General features: G+C 30.5%; 1 protein-coding gene across 1 annotated transcript in view; it reads left to right on the plus strand.

The window, feature by feature from the left end:
• Window positions 1–17,341: 17,341 nt before the first annotated feature.
• Window positions 17,342–25,389, plus strand: part of LOC148233549 (uncharacterized) — a 28,665-nt gene continuing 20,617 nt past the window's right edge. Inside the window, exon 1 of the mRNA XM_088190725.1 lies at window positions 17,342–17,626. The gene's annotated coding sequence lies outside the window, so the exon portion shown is untranslated. The remainder of the gene's footprint in view (window positions 17,627–25,389) is intronic.

Raw genomic sequence — 25,389 nt, forward strand, 5'->3', positions numbered from 1 at the left:
AATCTATAAGAAAAATAGTCTCATTTCAAAATATTATTTTATTAAAAAACCTTATACAAATCAAAGTAGATAGCATCGTACCAATCTCGGCTTTTGTGGATGTATACAATTTAAAATCGTCGTATCATCCCATTCGTAAAGCAAATACGTCGCTTAGCATTATTTATCGCCGATTTGACCGGTCTTTACGAGTTTTATGACGGACGTGCTAAATATGCCAATAAATAAGTTTACGAACGCGTTTCGTCACAGAACTATAGTTCAATATATAGTGAAGTTTAATTATCGATCGTAGTGGGGTTTAAGTGCTCGAGGTGAATAACATCTCAGTGTCTCTGCGAAAACTCGGGAAGTTCACGAAAGCTTGTTGAAATCTCCACCGAGCGATTTAATTGGATTGCGAAGGTTTGGACGTTTAATTAATAATCACTTTCGAGCGTGTGTGGGTCGCTCACCCCTCAAGTGTTTCGAATACAGTGCACCCCCGTTTAATCGAAGGCGTTGAAATTTAATTCAAATATGTCAATTTAAACATTTATCTAATATTGGTTTACTATATATAGTGTTGCTTATTCTTCGTGAGTTGTGAATATTTCACAAGTTGTCTATTTTATTAACTTATTTTTAATATTATTTTTATTTTTGCTATTCGTGCTTCTGTAAATGTGTACATTGTGACGTTTGTGTACACACATACCGGTAAATGTGTGCACACACACAACTAGGATAGACAATTATATGCAGATTAGACGCCCGAAATATAAGCCATTAATAACAAAATAACATTTAAAGTTACATATTATGTTTATTTACGATAAGCAAAACTAACCTAGCCTATATTTATCTTTAGTATTATCTGTATGTATATATTTTTCCATATTTTATAACATGTCAGTGATTCAAAGATCAGCATAGTTATATATTATTTATATACTTAATGAAATAGATATATTAAAAAAACTGAAATGGCGTCCCAGATTCTAAACCAGAAATTCTCAGATTATCCTTCGAAGAAAGTCTTTCTTATAAAAATATTTGCGTATTGTCAATGAAATATTATTATTTTGTGGTTGTAGAAAGATCGAATGACTGTTGATGCATTTAGGTACGCTAATCTCTCGGATTGTATGATTATTACGTATAAATGCATTTGTTGGCATACTAGTAAAGAGTAATAGCATTTTAGTTTATTGCGCTTTTAACGCGTATTTGCGCCAAGTGCCGTTTACCTGCACCGGTGGTCCCTACTCTTGAAAATAAAATTATTTTGGGATACAAGAATATATTGTTTAAAATATTTAATTAACCATTCAAAATGACTCTCTTATTTAACATTAATAAGAATACAACGCGTTGTAAATGAACTAATATTTCTAAATTTAATCTAAATTGATCTACATAAGGCTTATGTTTATTCAACGTAGGTGCGTCACGCACTTACATATACTAACCAGTATTAAATTTACGGAAACTTGACCCTATTCCCTTATTTTCACGGTAAAGTCGAAATACGTGCATTCGTAGAATTTATAATAATTTTTTATTGGAGGTCATACGGGGACATCACTGCCAGACATGGAAAGGGTTACATTTTCTTCGTTTTTCACTCATTTTTCGGGTTCAACACACGGCACGAGAGGTCGAAAAACTTCACCAGGAATTGCAGTTAAAAAGTAGATGTTGCCAAGTCTGGGTTTAGGGAATGAAATGGGATAAACGATTCATCCAGTAGATATGCATTCGGAGAACGTTGAGATAAAAGTGAAATTGCTTTGAGTCTCTTTGTGAGAAGCGCACTATGAATTTAAAGTTTGCTCGATTTGGATTTAAAGTACACATACTGTAAGAAAAACACAGACCATTTGTTAGGAAGTGTTTTGGCATTGACCCGATAAGATACGATCGTTGATTATTTTGTGCCGCGAGATAATGGTTTGTCTCATTTTTAAATCTGATCATAAAATATTCTGAATTATGAAAAATCGTGATGTAGTATATTGATGTCAATAGTATAAATATTTTAAAATGTATAAATATTTATAGAGCTAGCCGACGATAAAATACTAAAGTAAAAGCATTATGGTAACAGGAAGATAACTTGGTAGTTAACGATGCAGTTAATTAAAGATTAATCTTCTAAGATTCACTGTGTGATTATACATAATCATCATCTTCATTCATTTTCTTGATATAGAAGAAATTTCTGATGTGCAACTATGATAGATATTTGAAAAGTAAAGGTTCAAGGATTTTTTTCGGTTGGTAACACTGCCGTTTCCGTCAGGGTCCGCGTGACATAAACGTTATGCTTGCACAAGCGCGAGGTTTGCTTAGTGTTATATTTATTTTCTATGAAAAGAGAAACTGTTGATGCAAAGTAGTAATTCTTATATCATTGATTCATTCAAAGAATAACTGTCTTTCATGATAAAAGCTATCCGTATTCACTTATGAATTCATTACAAAATAATAAAAATAATCCCTTTAATTTTAATAGGCGTTTTACGATTGATTGCATTAACAATGTCACGCATTGATTGACAATGTACGATATGAATCTGTATCGAAATTTAGGCTGTCATAAACTATTATAACGTAAATCAGTGACACGAAATCTAGAAATTCCTAGAATCACAAAATGCATTAAAAATTATTAAAACAGTGTTCTAAATAAATCAATATTAAAAATAAACACTATTAAACTTTGCATCTTTACTTTATAAGTATATATACAGTGGTACTTCAGTATTTAAAATATTTCAAAATATTCTTATATCAAAGAAAATTTTCCTATTAGAAATTAAGTAAATTTATTGTTCCAAAACTCAAAAATATTTATATAAAATTAATTAATGCAATTTTTTTATTATTATTTACACTGATTGCTTAATGAAATCTTTTTCTTTTCGTTGAACTTTAACTATACTCTATTTGCGTTAACACAGTCAGTCCAAAAGCTACCCATTTAATCATTATTCATAATTGAGAAAGAGATGTCAAGTTTGATTTTACCCCCCTACCATTAGCATTGAAGCACACGATATACTTATCATTACTCCGATTGATTGATGAATATAAAAAATATGGTAATGATTTTAATTTCTATAAATTTGTTCAAAATAGTAAACCCAAACCTACCATCTCAATTACGAATAACGATGAAATGGATAGCTTTCGAACTGACTGTATTGACGCAAATAGAGTGTAGAAGCCTATCCAATGACACTTGCTTTTGACTCCTTTTGAGGATGTGGCATTAATGTATCATTGAATTGTCATTGAATAGATTCGTGGCTCTCACTGGTACAGACAGCCTTATTCGGGTGGTACTTTGAAGCGAGGGGTTTTTGAGTCTTTTTCCTCGTCTTTGGACGAGATATCCTTTGTAACATCATGCTGTTCTTTACCATGTTTTCCCGCTAGCTCTTGAATATTTTCCTTATTCCCCATTAGTTCTATGTTCTTTTCATGGGCATAATTGGTGGCTCTTGTTTATGAGCATATCCGTCAAAACAATTAGGCCACAGTTTTCTCCAAGAAAATTGAGGGTTCTCTTGATAATACAACTCCATACTTTATCGATGATCTTGAGGACGCTCTCGATGTAGAAATGATTTTTATAAAAGTCTAAGAATTTTCTATTCGGGTAATATTTGTTTTTTTTGGTCACTTTGAAGCATCGCTGAAATTATTTAGTTATTTGGTGTAAAGCTTTTTGAAGTTCGAAATGTCCTGCTGATACATGGACTCCGCTAATGGAGTGGTGCTGAGAGGAATAAACTCAATCTTAATAAACTCGTATTCCTCCATGAATTTGAAGCTTTGTGTCGCAAATTCTTTTCTAAAAGATATATCTTTATTGCAAGAATAATAATCGGCTCAATTGTAGAGAAAGTGCGGCAATATGTACTGCTCGTTTATCAAGTTAATTTTAAAAAATGCTCGTATCGCGAAATACTCGTAAATAAAATTGTATATGTAATTCAGGTGTCAGTATCAGGTGGAAGTATTAAATACTGTAGTCGAGGTTGATAAAAAAATTGTAGTAGACACCCGAGTCTAAAATATAGCAGTAGTATTAAAATAAGCGGGTCTCTCTTGAATGATGAATTATGTTCTAGCACATAAACTTTGACGAATGAAAAATAATTATACCAATTATGCCGTATTTTTAAACTCTACCTCTCTAATGAAACACGAGTGTGTCTCCCGGGTGGTCATATAAAAACGAAACCATTGTGGTTGTTTCCCGATGGCTACAAAAATCCCGGAAAAGATTTACTATATGATGATATACATAATAAGTGCTTGATGATAACAATGCTTTAGATAGAAATACAGGAATTCTCATTTTCACTTCTCAATTTTTTCAATAATTCTCGAGATATTTTGATAAATAAAAATATATACATATGTATGTAATATATATATATATATATATATATATATATATATATATATATATATATATATATATATATATATATATATATATATATATATATATATATATATATATATATATATATATATATATATATATATATATATATATATATATATATATATATATATATATATATATATATATATATATATATATATATATATATATATATATATATATATATATATATATATATATATATATATATATATATATATATATATATATATATATATATATATATATATATATATATATATATATATATATATATATATAATGTGATTATAATAATAATACAATATTTAATTGTAGATATTATTATTTTTTAAATATTTTTGAGGACAATTTAAATAATTTCTCCATAAAACAAATTGTTTGTGCATTAATGTGGAACAGATTAGGTTCTACTAGGATTTTCAATACCGTAATACCGGTTTTAAGGCAAAAATCTACCTTCGATACTATCAATATTTTAAAATTGAATACCGATAGTACCAGAAAAAATCGTTTTTTTTTCTGATCCGTACATTTTATTTCTGGAAAACGATATCTCCATGACTTAGAACTAAGACAACATTGCTTGAAAGACCATATTGCTTGAAAGCAGAAGCGGAGAATAAATCGATGCTCATTATGTATTTTTAAAATTTAATTAACGTTTCACATGAGTAGAAATGAATATGGATATTTTTTTTAAATTAATTTTATTAAGATATTGTAAAATAAATATTAAATGTGCAATAATTAAAATAAAAATAAATCGCATATTATTTATATAAATATTAGGCGCATACGGTGAGATACTTTCCCTTTCGCTCGCTTGCGTGTTACGTAACAAGAGTGTGTGAGAGATAAGAACGTGCGGAACGCACACCCTTATCTCTCACTCACTATCGTCACTTAACACGCGAGCGAGCGAAACGGAAAGTATCTTACCGTACGTACCTGTTGATATCACAATCATCAATCATATAAATATGTTTTTGAGCAAATTTAAATGATTTACAATTTTGTATGAATATCTTCCCCATAAGGTTCTTTCGGATAATCGATATTATATAATAGATTTTTTCGTAAAGCATATTTTTTTAAAAATCGGGCCGAATCCTCTTCTCAGAACACAATAGCAAAAACTTTTGCTACTTAATCATTTTTTTTAAATGTGAACTGATATAAATTTTAGATATTTGCCCTTAATATGCTTTATACCATGTCAATAATTATTAGAAAATTCTTTAATTAACTAAGAAAAAAAATAGGATATAATATGTTATAAATCAATGGTTTCAAACGAGTCTTACTCAAACTTTAACTGATGGAATTTCGCTATAACATCTCTCAGCCTAATAATTTGCTCTATGAATATCTGATTTAGAGAAAGCATAACTTAAAAAATACACTATTCTTTATTAAAAGAATATTACCTGAACTTTCCATTTCATCGGTTCTTAAATATTCTTAGAAATTAACTCTTTTTTAAGACTGGTATTAGATATGAAATAATACTATTAGTGTTTTTACCATATAAGAAAAAAAAACTGGTCATATTTTCTCTTAATATTTCCTTTGAAACGTTAGACTAATCAGCGCATTATTGAGGAAAAATAAAAAAAAAGTTGCTAGGAGACTGTTGACCTACAATTCTGATCTTCGTAGCTATGACATAATACCAGCAGTAAAAAACTACCATATGATGCCAAAACAGCACATGCTCGCCTCGTGATAACTGTCAATGTCTTTTTTCAAACGGCCTTATAAAACGAAAAAAGAGCACCATTTGGGTTAATCGTCGCGAAACTGGTTCCGAACTGAACAGCAGGTTCTGGCAATTTCAATAGTCAGCCAACGACCACGTGCTACCACAATGGCCTGTTGCCATGCGAAAAATTGGCCTTACGAAACCACTCTTGGTCACCGCTGCCCACGTTCTTTTTATTGCACAAACAGGATTTGAGCATCAGAGATGATCTGCAGAAATTTTATAACGTAGTTATTTCGGACACATAACATTTTGGCAAATGCTTCCAAATGATACTGCCATAAGTGCACGCGAATGAAAAATTATTAAGAAGAGCAAACATGATTCAAATTGGTGTTAAACGCATCACATGCTTTTACTCTTAGCTAACGTTTATCGATTTAGCACTGGGCAAACGAACAACATATTTTTGATCCTTGTGACTATTTGTCGCTCAAATTAGCGACGCAAATCGGTGAAACTGTATACGAATCTTGTTTTGTTGCTACGAAATTGTATTAATTTGTCGGTAAGTGTCTATTCGTGACGTGTGTTTGCTAATTGGATTGTGACGAATAATGTAATTTTATGAATAATGATAATTATCACGTAGACAAATATTAGAAACGTAAACTTTGGAAATTGCAACTCAAACTTCCTGAATTTTAACTATTTGAACTATTTAAATACTGAAATTTCCGCTCTAAAAGTTATTTATTTTTTTATGAAATCTATGATTTTTATTAATTTAATAAATCTTGAAACATTGTCATATTTTAGAAATAAAAATGCCCAATAGATTATGACGCGTGAAAGTAATAACATAAAAAAGTCTGTGCCATGCACGTGACACGTCAACTGCATGGATAAACCGAAAACACATCTTAAAGCGTTCCGGAAGAACCTGTCAATATTTATTTATTTAAGTACATGTAACAGACATAACAGATTTACAATAATGCACCCTGCAAAGAAAAAAATACATATATTTACAGAACATTAAATAAGTTCATATACAATAATGATAGACCACAATGTGTCCATCAACTGTGAGTACCTGAATGAGAACAAATCAATTCTATCAGACAGATAGCTATGTTTATTGGGGAGTTGTCCAATGCTCCTGTTCTTGCGAAACAAAGTTCTTGCATAATCTCCGGATTGTTAATGTTCGCTACCAGGAATTAAAAGAGGTGCTTTCTTTGTAGGAATTTTGTTGGTAATAAAAATTACTGATTAGTCTTAATAATATAATTTAATATTTCGAAAAATTAATTATATTATTAAAGTCTTTCTTTTTATTTTCTGCTTATGTTTCTATTATATTTTATATATATTTGCTTAGTGTATAAACAATTAGCTATATTAGTTAAAAAAAACCTAGTCAAATAAATAAATAAATAAAACTTTTTAGTAGGACCAATTTTTTAATTTCAATATTCATGAATACTATGTAAAACATAATTATTTTAATTTTTAGGGTAGTATTGTGAAAATTAATATAATTCAACCATTCAATGTTCATATTCTTAACCTAATCTCAAATATTATGCACTCTGTAATATTCTATTCAAGATTCTAGCGTTTCCCGCAGATTTAAGCGTTTCTTATATTTTCATATTTTAGAATTGAGTGAAAAATGCAGTGGTAAAATCATAATACCTGCACTACACTCTCTGGAAGTTGGCCAAGGTTGGCCAAGGACGGAGAATTTAGTGAGATACTTCGGTGGAGTTCGGTTATGCCCGCTCTAAAATCTCTCGGAAGTTGTCCGAGGTTACCAAGAACGGGAGGTAAAATGGGGGTAATTCAGTCGACTTGGTCAGCTTCGAGCGCTCCGACCGAAGTCAGAGCTGCTCTTTCGAGCGAGAGCGGTGAGATACTTCCCCTTTCGCTCTCTCGCGCGTTAAGTGACGACAGTGAGAGAGACAATGATATGGTTTTTCGCAAACTGAGATAGAACGAGTAACTCGGTTTAATTTCAGTATGCGCGTAGGCGTCCTATGGTCAACACGCATGTCGAGCGCTGCATCGTGGTCACGTAGTCAAGTTATAATACCACATGCTTATCGGGGACTTCAACAGACTCTTACAGACATCTTTGAATATTTTAGGGCACCAAAAGGGATTAATTATATTTTTGACAGTATATTCTTCTAACAGATATCGTTATTATATTTTTTTTTCATATAAAATTAAATAATTAAAAAATAATTAGTGGTACTTGATTTTGTTAAAAAAATCGTTTCGAATATCCTTATGTATTTTCCTAGATCGGTTTATATAAATAACGAATTCTTATTTAGAATCGATGACGACAAATTCTAGGATAGTCACAGATGTGATGTTCGTATTCTGAAGTATCATTTTTATCCCCTATGGCATTTTGCAAAAGCCGACAAATATTTTGTCTAAATTGAATATTTACGACCGAAAAGTTTTATTTGGCACATTTTTCTATCGCGCGCAAATATGCCAGCTGTACGTGACAGAAGCCGCCGTCCGGACGGCATATGAAATTTGCGACAGTGTGGTCGCTTACTCGAAGTCGTAGATCTCGGTCGACTTCAGTTGTAACTTCGGTTCGGACAACTTCCAGAGAGTGTAGTGCAGGCATAAGAGGCCAGTGAAACCAGGCCCATAAAGTTTTGCATTTAATAAGCTCATATTACAATAGTTTTATCTAACCATCTATATGTATAATGTACACTCAACCTAAATTGCTATTAAAAACACCATGGATGAATTAGTCACATTGTCCTTGATTGAGGCACGGATCACTTAATGATTATAGTCACGAGACACTAGATCGTAATCACTCGGACAATTTTCTCAATTCCAGCTCAAACAATATCAATTATCCACTTTCTTGGGACTCTCACCAATGGGACTGTACATTTGAAGAATCTGACGTTTCACTTTTATCATTAGATTTTATGTAAACGACGTTTGTGGTTGCGGTTTCCGTCGATTTTCATCTGGATCGATGTAGTATGAGAATCGTTTTAATCATTCCGTGGAAATGTGAAAGGGTCTTCTTGGAAAATGTGTATAATGAAATTATTATATGTCGTTTGCTCAATAAACATTCGAGGTCATTGACACATAGCACATTAGTGATGATGCTAATGATATAGTGCTAACCTTGATATATGAATGTACGTAGCTACTAATATTATTGGCATTCATATAGTCGTTTTCATGTTATTGGTAGAGCAATTTTGGGAGCCCTTTGGGTTAAAAATAAGTTGAGAATTTTTCTAGAAATAACTCTAGGTTAACTCTCATGTGATCTGAAAACATTCTGACGGCCTCAAGTTTTTAATGACCGAATTGCAATTTTTTCGAGTTTGAAAACAAAAATACAAAAGCGATTTACCATAGTTAATTTAGTTTATTTGTTTCGGCAATTAGACTAAATATTCCAATATTAAAAATACAAAAATATAATAACCTGTGATTACTGTTGTTGTATTATTTAATATTTATTTTTATAAAAATATAAAAAAATATATTAAATTTTCTTAGAAGCTTTCTAAAATAGAAACATAATAAATCAGAAGCATGGGGATTCTGTCTTAAAAAAAAGTAGTCATGAAGATTATCCATAAGGTTTTTTCATTCCTTGATCAAGCTGGACCAAGGAATGCGAAAAAAGCGACGGCTTCTACTGTCTTCGATGGTCTGAAGTTGGGTCGGTCTCATCTTGGTTAAAGTTCTTTCGAATTTAGTGAGCTTAGAAAGTTCTGATGACTCTGAAGTGTGATTATTAGTTGCCCGCGTATTTTGTTTTCCATCACTTTCGGTGGGACGTCCAATCACTAAGCACTAGAGCAAATTACAAACGTCCGTTTTGAATGTAAATCCCAAATGTACGTATAATCCGTTTACGAGGCATTTGCGATTCATATAAATAATCTTTCTGATCGATGACGGGTTCTTTGATTTGATTTTCAAAAAGTTTTCTCACGGTGGTGTCCTATTTTAACATAGAAGCTTATGCAATTAAAATATAATTTCTGTGATTTGATGCAAAAAAATAAATTAAGAGCTTTTTTATTTATTTTTTGGTTATCTAAACAATTTTTAAATGCCATTTTTTAAATAAAGGAGCATGGTCTGGAGAGTATGGTGGCGCATAATAATATACAAATTCACTTATCTTAGCTTGTTTGTCATAGTTAAAAACAATATTTTTTAAGAGCGGTGTTATTTGATCACAATTACGTTTGGCTGTGTCATATTATGGTGGATAACCCATATTTCATGTCCAATTACCAATCGCTGCCAAAAAGGCTCCTGCCTTTGTCTGCCACTCAAATTAGCACAGTCCAATTGATTGGCGCTTGAGAATTGAAGAATAATCAAATCATCATTGTTATGCGATGCAAATGTCTCACAACAGTTAACTGATTCACTCCCTTCTTTAGTGTAATCTCCTTGGTATTTTGAAGTGAAGCAATGGCAATAATTGTGACCTTCAACTTGTCACCATCAGGTTTCGAAGGTCGCCAGGTATGTAATTTATTCACCAATATCAGTTAAATTTAAGTGGCATATTACCCGTATATTTCGCAGAATTACCTTAAAAATATTCATAAAGTATGTATCGTATATAGACTTTTTCGTTTGACATTAACCCTTTGAGTAGTGAGTTAATGTATACACAGTTGTTTTTTTGTTGGTATACACCTGCGAGTGAGTTAATCTTACATATTTTTCCAAAATTATTTCTGTTGTTTTTTATTTATTATTTTTTTATATTGCATTTATAGTAAATCATAGAAGAAAATCAATGATTTTTAACGTTTTATTGCTAGATTTATTTTACTAATTTTTGTATTAGTATGTTTTATTAATTTTTGTATATAATGTTCGGATTTTGTGTATTTTTTTTCATATTAATTCAGAGGCTCTCAATATTTTTTATTAAGTTAATATAAAATATTTTTGTTATGCTCATTTATATCGTCCTCTTTAATTTACTTGTATTATATTCTATAAGAAATATTTATATTAAATCGAAATAAATATCATGTTTTTTATTTCATTAGTTATATACATATGTAAATATATAACTAAATGGGAACCTCAAAACAGAGAAAGATCGATCGCCGTACATGTACGGCGATACCGCTCAAAGGGTTGAAAAATATTATGGCTCTCTATTATTCGCTGGCTAAGCCAAAAATGAGCGACAAGTAGCAAGAAACAGATGATATTCATAAATTCAGAGAAAAAAAATTGTTAGCATCATAAAAAATGTCAAATTCTTGCATCAACCCAAAGTCTAAATCAATATTTCAAGTTTGTCTTGTTTCTGTATGCTCCAAAATATTTTAAAAACAATATTTTTGATTTTATCACATTTCTTTATATTGTTTTAATAAGATAATGAAAAAATACAAAAGCAAGATTTATGCAGCATTATATTTAAATTTGAGTTGTGCAGTCAGAAATATTATCATTCAATTTACAGAACTGGTTATATAGTAGGTTATAAATCAAGTACATAAGTGCTTTGAAAAATGCAATTCGACATTAAAGTTATTTCTTACTCTCAATTATTTGGAATGCAAAGTCCGAGTCTATATTTTTAGTTTCTATACTTTCTGCATGTCGTAGATTATTTAAAGACCGCATTATTCGATTTTAACGCATTTTTTCACATTATTTTATTTAGTTAAATTAATATGTATGGCTTCTTTCCATTCTATATAAATATATATTTTTCTATATAAAATATAATAAATTACATTTATTTCTCTTCTATATTTAAAGTTTGCATATACAATTATATTACTGCATAATATATTAATGTTTGCTCTAAAATTAATATTCCCTCTCGTTGCACGACGACGAGCGCTAGTACGTAAAATCGTATAAGGGTGATAGTCCAAGCGATGACTTTGAACGTTTTGAACCAACCTTTTAAATGCATTTTTTTGTCGAATATGTACTATAAGCTTATAATTTAATTAGTTTTAACAACTTTTAGGCTTAGGTATGTACATAAATATATCAATGAGTAGCTTTAATATACGCATATTTACTGTACATAAGAGCTTTGGTATATCACCAATATAAAACATATCAGACAACTTACACAGAAGATGATCTCTAGCATATTGATGAGCTCGAACCGGTATTGTGGGTTTAATATCCGTTAGCCTCGTGTTTTTGCAAATTATAGTGAACAGTTTTCATAAAGCATGATTCACAATAAACAAATTTAGATTCGAATAAGATCAAGATGAACATAAATCACGTGATAGAGAATAACTGCTTCACAAAATAAAGAAATTATGCAACAGATGATCAACCAATCGACGTAATCGAAAGCGTGACTATTGCTTATGAAATTATCACAGCCACCGTGTAATTGTTCTCAGTTCTGGGTCAACCCATATAGATAAAGCTAAGTGAAATGGTTTCAATTTATAATTATTCAAGGACGGGTGTTATCGAGGCTCAAGATTAAAAATGTGTATGGACTCTTTTAATTTTGCGGTCACCAAAATATTTTGGGTGATCTCCATTGTTCATTATTAACGTTGACTCACATACGAGTTTTCATGTTTCATTAGCTACCTTTCGTGCAACCTTGTAGGTTACACCGAGACAATGGCAGCAGCTGACCGTGACGTCACATACCTGTGACGGGGCGTGACGTCACAAGCAGCTGATCGTATTGAACCTGTTCCGATGCTCTCTCTTCATAATGTGATATTCTATGATCCATGATGAAACGACACAAAGGATATCCTTTTGAGGCAGGATGCAAAGACGCACGCGATAGTGTTATTATTGTGATTTTAATGAATCATTATCTTGATAATTGTGCTAATTAATTTGCATTGGTTATCGATCGATAAGAAGCATTGTTTCAAGACCATTAAGTGCTATTGTTAATTCACATCGAAGAAGATAGCATATTGAGCAATTATCGTTCCTGCCATGTTGGGAAAACAACAAAACGTTCGATCGGATTTTGATTATGTTGACCAGAAAAAGTATTTAATCGCTCGTTTTATCTATCGAATTTTATTATCTTTCGATTAATAATGTTTTCGCAATCATAATAACGCACAGTTATAATGACTATTAAAAGAAGATACAATTTCAATACTAATTGAATAAACCTGATTATTTTTATTGCTGCACAACATTAAACACAATAATCACATAGTGAACAGACTATATAAGAGCACGATGTTTTTTTATTATATCATATTGCTTTCCAAACTTTTTGGCCAATGCTTTTCGTCTTTTATTCAGAACTTTTTATTCATTTCTGAAGTTTATTGATATTTGCGCATGGCCTAACGCTCGTGACGTCATGACAAAGTTGACGCTGAAAAGTTTGGCCTTTGCATATGTGATATTAAAATGCGCCAAGCAAATAGTATGGAAACATTTCTAGATTTTTCATTTTTTTTTGTTTTATATTATTGCTTTTAAAATTTTTAAGATATATCATATCGAAATACATTTTCACTAGTTTAAATGTACATATATGTATATACATATATATATTTACTAGTGAAAATATAAATTATTTTTTATATAAACTATTTTTTGGTAAAGTTATATTTTCACTAGTAAAGTCCAAATACATTTTCACTAGTAGATATATATTTATACTATCAAAAATATAATTTAACTGATAAAATAAAATATATATGAAATTCAATTTAACAGTTGCGTAACGTCCATTGGCTGTTCAATCCCAAACCTAACCTAATGAAAGTCTAAAACAAATTATAGTTTCAGTACTTTTATGAAGTCCAAAATACAAACTAAGCCAACTTATCTCTCAGGGGAAAATAAGCGGAAGAATAAGTACAAGCAGACATGGCATCTCATATATTGCCCCATAGTTTGTCTGCATTTTGATATTACACTATCTTATAAGATGTGATAGCTATCCTTACCGTTAATTCTATGGACTTCTAATATTAGAGGGCTGATCAAAGTATATTCAAACCGAATTTTGGTCAATAGGAGAGTGCAAAAACAATTATCACTTCTCAGAAGGCAAAAATTCACGTCAAAAGTAATAAAATCGTGTCGGCGCCGTCGCAGTGGGAACGCTCGGTAACGAGCGTTCCCATTGCGACGGCGACGGCACGATTTTATTGCTTTTGATGTGAATTTTTTACTTCTGAGAAGTGATAATTGTTTTTTGCGCTCTCCTATTGGGCAAAATTTGGTTTAGATGTACTTTATTCGATTCTCACTCGTAATATTGTTATGAAAAGTTTTAATATAAACGCTTGATAATCGAGCGTTTTCACCGCGATGGCACGATTTTATTGCTTTTGACCTGGACTGAAAATTCGCTATATGGCAACACTGAGCAGAAAAGAAAACACGATTAATTATCAGATAAATATTATGAGTAGATATTTTTTAATGCATAATTTAAATATTTCGCATAGAATATGATTTCAGAAAATATATCGCAACGATTAAATTTTTTCAATTTTCGCTTTTAAATTTTTTTGGTATAAACTTAATAAGCTTTGCATCATCAATGTTTCATGAGTTATCTTAAAAGTATTTTTTAAAATGTCTTGGTGTCTATGTCAATTCTACTATTACAGAAAAATCATACATTAGAGAAGTACTTGAAATAAATTTTCTCTTGAAGATTTTTTTTGTAAAAATCTCTGATTTTAAATATCGTAAGATGTTTTTCTTTGAACTATGTATTAAAAAATCATACTAAAATATTTGTTTAAGTAGATATTTTATATTTTCTTTACATATACTAAATCATACATCGATAAAAAAGCACGTTAAATAAATTTCCTCTTGATGATTATTTTTCTCTGAACTATACACTAAAAAAAAAATCATGTTACTTGATATTTTATATTTTCTTTCAGTCAATCTCGAATCGAGGTCCTTATAAATCACATGTGTAGTATGTTGAATATTAAAGGTCCAATATGAAATCCTTGTAACACATAAAAAAAATTATAATCTTATACTTTGTAGCTTATGGAATTTTACTATGTAATATTTGATACAAAATGTAGGATGAACCGTAACTGGCTTTCACCGATAAATTAGCCTTTGTAATTTCTACTTGCGAAATCGTCTCATTAGTTCGATTGAATCATTATTTAAAACTATTCTATCTGAAACAGTTCTTGCTTGTTTTATTGAGGAAAATGATCAGAAACTCTGACCGAATAATCAGAATTATCGCTCTTGTCATTGTGGAGTAAATCGGTCCTTTGTGTCTGTCTCTTTAAATATATGTATAAAGGTCACATTTGCGATACACGTGCGCTAAAATATATTTTAAATGTGCATAACTGCATAGTAATGTCATGTCGTGTCTTCTTGCGAAATTCTGTGTCAGTGCAATTTGGAAAAAGGTGAAATTTCGCATTTTCAAAAATGCGTAGAAAAAGTTTCTAAAATGTATTTTTAATCAATGATATCATTGTAGCTGTAATATCATAATACAAAACAAGACATTTTAAATTTTGTTAATAATATCTTTCATTTTTAATATAAAAAGCAATTTTAAAACCGAGTTATAGGTATGGCGTTTAAGTTAACAGCGAGCGCGCGGTCGGAATCGGCGCTGTCCTCTTCCGACCGCCAGATAAATGCTCTTTGTTGACGCCGACCAGCAAAAAAATTGTCTCAATATATTACTACTTTAAGTAGTGATTTATATCTGTTAATTTGTTATTTTACACATAAGAGTTAGTTAATTTTAGGTATTTTTCCATAATTATTTCTTTTGTTATTTATTATTATTTTATATTGCATTTATAGTAAATTTTACATTTAATTACTTTAATTTATTTTACAACTCTTTTGTATTACTTTAACACTTTTCTATCATTATATTTAGTTTATTTATTTTTAATATTTTTTTAAATAAAATTCGGTTTTTATGATTTTTTAGGAATTTTTAATGTTTTGATAAGAGGTGACATTTTTTAACGCTATCAAAATTATGGCATCGAACCGTTATTTTTTCGTTCCGGTTCAATTAAAAATACCGATATATATATCGGTTCAGTTCCGGTTTCGTTCCGGAATAGATATCGGTTTTTAATGTTTTTCGGTTCAACTCCGAGTGATTATTTTTTAAATGTTTTTATTTGTATTAAAAACTAATTTTCTACCATATTTTATATTATATTTATATATAAAAGCGTTTATATACATATAGCGCTATATATACAGCTGATTTCACTGCTATTAGTTGCGTGGCATATAACTGCAGCTGGTGATCAAAATTTTAATAAAGTGATCCTATTTAGAATATTAAAAAAATATTACCTACTGTAAAATAATTTGAAAAGCGATGAAACTTTAAATGGCCTTGTTGGCTTTGGAAGCAAACAAATAGAGATAAATTCAAAATCTTCTCCTAATAAAAATGTGACATATTATAACCTGTTATATGTATAGTCCATCCAAGATGTTAACGCTCATCATCGTTGTGTTGGAAATAAGGGTGCGTGTACGCATGCATGCATACATACACAGTTTTCCGCGAATTTGTTAACACCGATAGGAGAACGTTATCAATACTAAATCAGGGCTGTTTTAAGGCGAGGGTGACCATACGTTGGAAATTAAATTAAAAATTATAATGTGTTATCTTTTTATTATAAATTATTGTCATGTTGTGGTATTTTGTAATCAATAAAACAATTCCTGTAATATTCTATTGGTATTTTAAAATATAATATATTGATCAGATATTCAACCTGGAGAGTGATACCAAAACTGCTCTCATGTTTTTGAGTTAAATATGTATATAAATAAACAAAATAAGTAATAAAGTAATATTTTACACTTTCCTCAACAAATTAAATTAAAAAAGTAATTGAACTTGTAATTTCACATGGTTACCTTATTATATTTTCTCACCAATACTGTGACGATGAGCGTTCATATCTTGGACGGACTGTATGTATGTGATTCGTTTTTGCTAAAAAAGTCCTAAACATTTATAACATTCTCGTCTTCCACGTACAAATATCGAGATATTTGAGTCTATTATAAGAACTGCGTTCGAAGTGGGTTTCTATTTATATATGTTAAATATTATCGGCTGTCGTTTTGGAAGCGCTGACGCGATTAATCGAGGATCGCCTCTCGTTTTTGCGCTCGTCAGTCGATGCGATTCGGTCAGTGGTTGCACACATTTGGCTCGTGACTCATTGGACGTTTCACGTGAAAGCACTTCAGTTACGCGCGCCGAGCCGTGAGGTCTGTGAGGTCCGCTTCGCTCTCTATACTCAGACTATTCTGTCTACCATTGCGGTGCGGACGCTTTGGTAATCCGCACGCGGGCGAAAGTTTGTACTGAAAAGTTAGTGTTGTTAGTGTGAGTTTGGATTTGGATTTGTGGATTGTGGATCGTGGATTGCGGGCGCTATCCATGCGTAATTTAATAGGTAATATATCGAAAGCGAAACTATGTTAAAAGTGATTTATTTAGGATTGAATTAAATGCGTAATGGAGTTCATTACTTCATAAACCGCTTTGTTGTGTTTTATATTTAGATTATATTTGTTTCATCAACCTAACCATCAGGTAATCAATATTATTTGTTTTTGCGCTTATAGGAAAATACACGTATAAACACTTTTAATGCGAGAGAAAAGAATCTTTGATTCGCTAAGTTTATTGGTTAGAAGCGAGAAACGAGGACTAACTTTTTTTTATAATGCGAGGATAAGATTTCGTTCATCCATCTATACTCGTAAATTATTACTATTATATATAGCTCATAAATCTACTTTACTAATTCAACACGGTCGATTGCGTTTTAACTAAAGAAAAGTCGAATAAACGCATCTTGTTATAATATGTCACATTTTTATTATAATAAAGTTTCAAATTCATTCTTAAATTGTCTGATTTTTAAATTATTTTAAAGTAGGAAGTAAATATATCTAAAACAATACATATTCTAATATAGATTTACGAAATGATAGAGTCAGACTCTTTGAAGCGTCAGACACTCGCAAAATAATAAGATCGCGATGCCGTTGTTAGTGTAAAAATAACTCGCGCTAAACTTTAATATGATATGTACACTTTACATATACATAGTGTAAATAGGAAAATATGTATATCTAATAATTTATTTTCTCATCTGACCCGTTTCTTAAAAAGTTTAGTGATGTTCGCTGTAGTTGCATTACTTCCTTTTTATCATATATTATTGATTTCAAATTAAATATTGTATATTTTCTATTTTTGGCTATTGATTATTTTAAATTTAAGTTACACGACTAAAAAGCAAACGTTTATGATCTATAATTATGCATTTTGACATAACAAAAAAAAATGTATTTTGTTTCATTCGGTATACGTATTGCATACACTCATTAGCTGCGTTACCTCACGGTAGTGAAGGACCGACATCTAATTAATTATTTTTATGTCACTGATTCCCTGATTTTCATTCTGATGCAAGGACGTAATTTCAGATTTTTTTAAGAGAGGGGGGGGGCAAAAGTTGGTTAATCAGTGGTTGTTCTTTTAATATTTTTACTTCATTAAGATTCACAGTATTTCATTTTTCTGGCCAAATTTAAGTGAGTCCCTATTCAGAATCCACGTCAAAAACAATAGAATCGTGCCGTCGCAGTGGAAACGCTTAGTTATGTTACGTTCTCTTTTCTCAGAACTCAAAAATCCACGGCAAAAGCAATAAAATCGTGCCGTCGCAGTTGGAAACGCTCGGTTATGTAGCGTTCATATTAAAACTTTTTATAACATTATTACGACTTAACGTAAGTAAGAATCGAATGAATTACCGTCGCCGTAGCATGAATCCACCGCGACTGCGCCGACACGATTTTATTGCTTTTGACGTGAATTTTTGACTTCTGAGAAGTAATAATTGTTTTTGCGCCCTCCTATTAACCAAAATTCGGTTTCAATACACTTTGACCAATACTCTCATGTCAGAAATCAGTAGTAATTTTTCTATTTTTAAAACATAATGTTTATATCGAAGTGCAAACAAACTATGGAGCAATATGCAAGATGCGACGTCTATCTCTACTTCTTCTTCCACTTATTGTCACGTAGAGATTTGTATTTTGGACTTGCCCTAATGAAAGTTCTAGAACTATAATTAGTTTTAAAACTTTAATTAGATTGAGTATGAGTTTGAAGAGCAATGGACGTTTCGCAACTGTCAAAATGTGTTTCATAGAATATTAGAGCAGCATATAATTTCACGAGCGTCTTTCGGTAAAATTGTACTTTTGCCAGTAAAAATATGTATCTACATTTGGACTTCACTAGTGAAAATATAACTTCACTGAAAAATACACATTCACTGTAATATTTATACATCGCATGTTAATAAATAATGATAAGTATGTAAATATATATATTACTACACATGGAAAAATTGAAATCATATAATTTTATTTGCACCTGCCAGATAAGTTTTATTTTCACCGGTAAAAATATATATCTAACGGTGAAAATATATTCCGATACGATTTCACTGAAATGATATATTTTAAAAAATATTTTCGCGATAGATTCTGATAGTCCTATATTTTCATTCTGCCTGTATGCTATTTTTATTCAAGGATATCATTTTAGCTTTTCCAGGAAGGAGCTAAAGTTGACAAAAAAAATTCAATTTCATTATGATCCTTAGTATTTTATTTTAATGACATGTATTTTTCTGGGCAAATTCAGAGGGGGGGGGGGTTCCCCTGCTATTTTTATCCAGGGATATCGCTACAGATTTTTCCAGGGGCAGGTAAATTATATTTTCACTGATAAAAATATATATTTTCCAGTGAAAATGTATTCCGATATGATTTTACTGAAATGATATATATTTAAAAAATATTTTTTGTTATATTCCAGACTGTTTTTTTTAAGATTTTCTTTAGGGTGTGGCGACTGTCGACCACCATGAATAGTAACGCACAAAAAAATGGCAATTGTCTCATTGTTAATGCCCGTAACCAAGAATGTTCACCATTAACAATGAGACAAACATCATGGCACAAGAGGGATTTCTTTTGACCACACAACACGGGTCGTTAAGAGAATCCCTTTTGTGACTAAACGGTGCGGATGCAATTAATCATCACAACAGCAAACCCTTTCCGTAGAATTCGAAAGTCGGAGCAAGCAAAAACTCGCTTCCAAATATGCAACATCCGATTTCTCGAATTCTACGAAGCGACTCCAGCGATTGGCTAGGAGATCGACGCACAAGCGTGATTGGCCAGCAAGGGTGCATCCCCTAGAAGAATATAAGCCCGGACTCCGACGAGGAGACGGCAGTTGATCCGAGTTGATCCGTAGTGGACACAAGACTTTGGCAGAGGGCCCAAGGACAATCCACGAGAGTGAAGCGAGAGACGAGACGCTGAGGCACGAGACAGAGACCAGTTGCCAGCAGCCTTCCTGAGGAGCCAGCTACGCGCCCCCACCTGACACTCCTGACACCTGTCGCATGCAGCTTGAGCCATCCTGAGCATCATCAACTGCACGAACTCCGACATCACGAGAAACGTCACGCCGTATTCGTCCATTAACAAACTTGTAAATATAAAATAATAAACAGTCTAATAGGATTCGACCAGGAGTCTCATTGGCCGCGAGGTCAACCACCCCTAGGGTTACGCTCCCTAAAAGGGGATGACTTTATTTCAGTTTTTTTGAGAGTGGGGGCAAAAGTTTATTTAGATTGATAGTATTTCATTATTTTTTCTGGCCTAATTTAAGGCAAGGGGGGCAAATGCTCTTAATTGTCCCCCCCCCCCTCTAAATGATGTCCATGGTCTGGTGGTTATACTTACTTATAGGTATTCATAATGTCTGCTTGACTTGGCTATTTGGTATAGATTTACCTCATTGTAACGCATTGGGCTTACGCCTGTCAGGTTACAACGGAAGATTAAAAAAACTAAATTAATAAATTCTGCATTATTTTTCATTGTCAATAATACAGAAGTGAAAAAAATTAACACATTATTTTTAAATATTACCGAAAAATAATATTTGATAATTTCAAAAATACAGTTGCAATATATTAAAAATTTGCTGTAAAATAAAACTCGCATTTATTTTTAATTGAAAAGTTTTTGTAATTTTTTTAAACACAACATGATAATATATGTTGCTGCATCGTCGTAGTTGCACAAGTTGTATCAAAGTTCGAGTTGAACTCTTGGAGATTCAGATGATGGCTTGTACGCTATGACGGCTAGAGCCGTCAAACGCAGTGAAAGGGTTAAGTGCACATTTCTTTGTAGTTCGGCAGTATTTATCTTAGCACGTATGTAAGCCGAAACTGCTCTGTTTTTTTTAGTAAATTCGAAAAAAAAACATTAATTTTACTACCTTTTAACCAAGTCTTTCCTCAACTAATTTAAATAACGTTTAATTGATAAGGAAATATAGCTTAAAAATACAATCTCTACCCCTTTAATTTTTCCGGAAGAAACAAACATATGTTATTCAATTTTTTTTCTTTTCACTTGATGGTCTACGGCACGCCGTCGTTGTTAGGACAACAGGAAATATTATTATTTGCTGGAATTCAAATTGAAATAAATGAATAAGGTTCATTAACTCCACAAAGATTATGTAATGTGATTATAGGCCTATAAAATGCTAATGCGATTTGTTTTAGAAAGATTTGTCAAGGTCTCTGCTCAAAGAGCTAGAGGTTTTGTAGTGTATGTATAAAATAATTTAATAATTAATTAACAATCAGGATAATTAATTATGTATCCAAGCAATGAGTAAATTTCCAATACAAACAAACTCGCATATGAATTTATAACCATTGTATTTTTCGCATTTTTTAAAAAGGATTGTGGATTTCTTTGTAAAAGGCAGATTAGGTTATGTTATTTTTTTGTATGATATGTACATAGATGGTAAATATAAAATTCTTATTTTAGAGTATACATTAAAAATGATATTTATGATTACTCTACTTTTTCACATAATGAATTATATAAAACCATATTTTTTTTGCATGTACATATATTTATATTTACTGGCATTTGTGTACATAAAGAAGATGTACGTTTGGAATATATTTATTTAAATAGTCGACATTGAAAAAAAGAGTAAAAAAAGTTATTTTCTTGACTTTGAACATATACCCAGTTAAACAAAACTAATCATGAATGCTCTGTATGTCAATTTAAAAGCGTACATACACATATGTATTATATATAATATGTGATAGTGCTAGCACATGGTCACGGATAATTCCAAATTCATATAGTGACACATCGGTTGTATTATTTTGAGTGTCAAATAATCGATTATTTTATATCCATTGTACGCATGCCACAATAACAACGACGTTTTAAAATATTTATGTCATTTACAAATATTACGTTTTATTTTTTTGTGCAGACTTAAGGAAATGGATATTGGTTTCGTATTAGTCATAGATAAGACTACGGCGATAAGTTTAACCAAAGAGTTATAGGACTTTGAAGCAATCGTCGTTCACGTCTGTTATGCATGACACATGTCACAGTTTACCAAACTGTTCACGTGTTTTGTGTGTGTGCAATTTTTTAATTTTTTCGCAGTCTTGTTTGGATATATATAATATACCAGTTAAGGACGCGGGTCAAGGTTGGTTCGGATATAAAACACTAGTGGGTCTTCTCTGGTAAACAAATCGTTTTTCGTGGAACGTCATTTGTGGTTTGATAATAATATATAAACACTCAATAATATTTTTTTATGATATTGTTTTGATTAGTGTTACAAGATTATGATTAAAACTATTTATGTCAATCGTGTCATATTCATAATAATTTCTTTCGGTTTATGAAGTTGTCATATATTACATACGTATATTTTATTTATTTATTTAGTATAGCGTATCATTAATATATTACATATAAAAGTGTATACATACTTCTAATTATAAACAGATTTCGTTAGTTTTTTTTTTTATTTATTAACATATTTATAATTTACAAAATATTTATTGTTTATCTTCTCTAGCTATTTTAGATGTATTTTTAAACTAAAACTTTATATTAATATTATTATCCACATTGGTAACTTACAACACTAATATAGAACTATTAATAATACGAACATTGATATTATTTCTCATTTTAAATAATTAATTATTTAATAGTATGAAGTAATTGATTTATATTAAAATTAATTAGTTAAAATTAATTTTATATTAAAATTAATTAGTTTCATTAATATATACAATTAAAAGGCCTTGAAGTTTTTTTTATTTATTTTTTATTTTTTATTAAATTTGAGATATTTTTATCACATAAAAAAGTGAGCAAACAAACACATTTAACAAAAAAAAGTTAAAGTTATAGTAGGTTAATTATTTGTACAATAAACAAACAACTAACGAAGGTTAAAAGAAATTAAATTTACATTAGTTATTTGTGTCGTATGTACTTATTATTTGTAAATATTAAAAAAATACAATATATGCATATAATGCTTAGTTGCTAGTTGAATAATAAATATCTGATTATATAAAATATTGTTGTTCTTACTGAACATTTTTTTGTGCGGCCTTTTGACTGACGTCAAAATTTTTTTAAAAAAAAAAAATAAAAATATATTTTAAAATATTTCCTTTGATCAAAGAATTATACGCAAGTTTTTGGAAAAAGAGCATAATCAACCCGTGATATGTTCACAATATTTCTGGTACTGATTTTAAGGTCATCAATTGAAATTTCTTGAATGCGGCCTTTTTTGTTTGGAACAAACTTAATGTGGCCTTCCCTATAACAAAAATGTAATAAATATATTTTTTAGGCATTTTAAATACATTTTATCAAAAAAAAAAAAAATGTAATAAATATATTTTTTAGGTATTTTAAAATAATTTTACCCTCTGCCATAACAAAAATGTAATAAATATATTTTTTAGGTATTTTAAAATAATTTTATCAAAGAAAAATATTAAATATACAATTTATTTTACAGTTAAAAAATAGCTAAAAAGCGTTAAAAAATAGTATTAATTACAGATCATTCCGAGTATTTCGCTAATGCGTCTCATTCGAGTGCTCCAAATCACAAATACTTTCAGTTTGTAAAATTCAGGCAAAAATGTCCCGTTCCGTTCTCAACTTTCGCAGCCAATAATATAAAAAATAGTTTTATATAAGGTAGAAGTTCCGCTATTTTAAATATACAACGCAATCTATTACCAAATTATGTTTATTCTGTTGCAAAAATATAAAATAGTATTACTTTGTATTCAAATGATTATTATAACTCATAACTTCCGTCATAAATAAAACTAATAAAATTAAGGATTGGTAATACACATGTATACAGAACTATATCCATATACATTTTGTGAACACTGTGTCGTTAAAGTTTAAAATGTAAATAATTCGCTTAATACTTATTCTAAATACCTATTCGTGATTCATTATTCGTATTTATGTAACAAAATTTAGTTTAGCTCAGTTGATTCAATATGTGCACAACTGAAAATTCTTTCCTTCTTGAAAATATTATGAAAAAGTATAAAAAATATAACTGAGAATCATTGTATATGAAGAAGTTACTGAGCTAATATTTTCTGTTAAAAATATTATGAATCACGTGTATTTAAAATAAGTACTAAACATATTATTTATGACATGAAAATAAAACGAGGTTTAATTGTCCACATATTGAATCAACTGAGCTAAGTTTAGATTCTGTTTTAAAACTATTATTAATCATCTGTATTTAAAATAATTGTTAAACAAATTATTTATGACAGGGAAGTAGTTGCTGAAAACTGTTCTAGAGAGAAGAATATATGACTTCTATTTATTTTTAAATGCTATTTTTTATGCATCTGCTATTCTCAAAATTTATGTATATTTTTAGTCACGCTTATGCCGCGTGACAGCCTTTTAGTGAGCGCCTTCACAATTTATTCATAGCTTTGTGAGCATCATGGATCACCGTGTCCCATTTGCATCACCATTTTGACAAACTTGACTGACTAAATGACCGAGTGACTGAAATACGTTGGAGTTGACACGTATCAACAATTACCTACTTACCGATTTAAAACTTGACCAAATATATGTACATCTTATCTAAATAATCGATACACATTTCTGATGAATTTACTTATCACTCTTGCAATACAGATTCACGTGTATATAAGATATCGATGCCGTCAAAACGATCTATAGATTG

The sequence above is a fragment of the Plectrocnemia conspersa genome, unplaced genomic scaffold (genome assembly GCF_051122295.1).
Source record: "Plectrocnemia conspersa isolate PC_06_02 unplaced genomic scaffold, ASM5112229v1 ptg000008l, whole genome shotgun sequence".
Taxonomy (NCBI): Eukaryota; Metazoa; Arthropoda; class Insecta; order Trichoptera; family Polycentropodidae; genus Plectrocnemia; species Plectrocnemia conspersa.